The 2,205-nt window shown below is 38.2% G+C and overlaps 1 pseudogene; it reads left to right on the top strand.

Annotated features, from left to right (window-relative positions):
- Positions 1-2,205, top strand: part of LOC115295362 — a 25,602-nt pseudogene that overhangs the window by 429 nt on the left and 22,968 nt on the right.

Below are 2,205 nucleotides of genomic sequence, written 5' to 3'. Positions count from 1 at the left end.
ATTTAACTTTTCTGATCTTGGGTTTTCTGAGTTACTTTATAAATCATATATAACATTTTAAAATTAAAAATCGACAGCAGCTATTTATACAGATAAATTTAGCCATCATACTTACTGTGAAATATGAAGACTTTAAGTTCATTCTCTCTCCCCTTTGCTGATTTTTATATTATTCTTTTATATAAAAGTTATATATGTGTAAAATTGTTGGCTTTCCATTATGTAGAAAGTTTTGTGTTATAATTCTACACAGGAAAGTTACTCCTGTGTAGGAGGATAAGAAAAATCATGACAGATTTTTTCCCCCTCTCCTTACTTTGGTTAATGATTTTCTCGACATTGGTAAGTTTTGTGCAATTGATATTTTGTAATTGTTACGATTCCTTCCTGTTTTAGATTGGTAAGTTGATTCTAAGAATGTAAGGTAACAAAGAGCATTCTGAGAAGCGTTGTCGTCAGTGTTTAAGAGCAAGTGTTGGACAGCCCTGAATGCCTGGGTTCTCCAACCTGTGCATGACCTTGGACTAGGTACTTAACCTTACTGTGCTGCTGCTGAAAGAACTAAGCTGACTAATCTAAAGGAATTAAAATAGGACTTATATTAAGTGTTAAATAAGTGTTAGTGATGATTATCTTTACTATTATGATTAGGAAATAATTACTGCAGAACCAAGTAGTGCAATTAGTCTCATTAAAAAGAAAATATAATTCTGTGACAAGGAGCCTGTGTCGCCAGAAGGAAAATTCTTTTATATTACGATCAGTTTTTACTTAAACTTTGTATTTGAGTGGTAATATTCTCCTACAACTTGTTTGAAAATTTCTATTTAAAATTTTTTAGGGGCGCCTGGGTGGCTCAGTCAGTTAAGTGTCAGGCTTTGGCTCAGGTCATGATCTCACAGTTCGTGGGTTGGAGCCCTGCATCGGGCTCTGTGCTGACAGCTAGCTCAGAGCCTGGAGCCTGCTTCAGATTCTATACCTCCCTCTCTCTGTGACCCTCCCCTGCTCGCTCTGTCTCTCAATAAATTTTTTTAAAAAATTATTTTTATTTTTATCATTATTATTATTTTGAGAGACAGAGAGAGATAACATAAGCAGGGGAGGGCCAGAGAAAGAGGGAGACACAGAAACTGAAGCAGGCTCAAGGCTTTGAGCCAGCTGTCAACACAGAACCTGATGCGGGACTCGAACCCAGGAACTGTGAGATCATGACCTGAGCCAAAGTCAGATGTTTAACCAACTGAGCCACCCAGGCACCCCACTGTTTAATTTTTTTTTTTAGCAGAAGACCCACATTGATCTGAATTTCCCAGCTTGATTACAATATTTGATGAATACAAATTTCTCAGTCTTTGAAATATTTTTTCCTTGAAAAATTGAGGTTCTTGTCCTAATTTTCACTGATTGATAGGTTTAAAATTTTTTTTCTCTTCTGGTTTAGTGTCAAGTTGGTTTCCATATAACACCCAGTGCTCATCCCAGCAAGTGCCCTCCTTAATGTCCATCACCCCTTCTCCCCTCTCCACCATCAACCCTCAGTTTGTTCTCAGTATATGTTTTTTTTGTGCAGTTGTGAATAGGACCAGCTTCTTGATTTCTCTTTCTGTTGCTTCATTATTGATGTATAGAAATGCAACTGATTTCTGTACATTAATTTTATACCCTGAGACATTGCTGAATTCATGGATCGGTTCCAGTAGGCTTCTGGTGGAGTCTGTTGGGTTTTCCATGTTGAGTATCATGTCATCTGTGAAAAGTGAAAGTTTGACTTCATTTTCGTCAATTCTGATGCCTCGTATTTCCTTTTGTTGTCTGATTGCTGATGCCAGGATGTCCAGCACTATGTTAAACAGCAGTGGTGAGAGTGGGCACCCCTGTCGTGGTCCTGGTCTCAGGGGGAAAGCTCTCAGTTTTTCCCCATTGAGTATATTAGCTCTGGGCTTTTCATAAATGGCTTTTATTTATTTATTTTTAAATTATTTGTATAGCACTGAAGCTACTTTTTATTTTTTTATTTTTTATTTTTTAAATAGTTTATTGTCAAATTGGTTTGCATATAACGCCCAGTGCTTCTCCCCACAAGTGTCCCCCACCATGACCATCACCCCCTTCCCTCCCTCCCCCTCCCCCTTCAGTCCATGGTTCGTCTCCAGTATTCAGTAGTCTCCCTTGATCTGTGTCCCTCACTCTCCCCCACTCTCTTTC

The sequence above is a fragment of the Suricata suricatta genome, chromosome 7 (genome assembly GCF_006229205.1).
Source record: "Suricata suricatta isolate VVHF042 chromosome 7, meerkat_22Aug2017_6uvM2_HiC, whole genome shotgun sequence".
NCBI classification, from domain to species: domain Eukaryota; kingdom Metazoa; phylum Chordata; class Mammalia; order Carnivora; family Herpestidae; genus Suricata; species Suricata suricatta.
The sequence above is the reverse complement of the archived record's forward strand: the minus strand, read 5'-3'. Positions and strand labels throughout refer to the sequence as shown.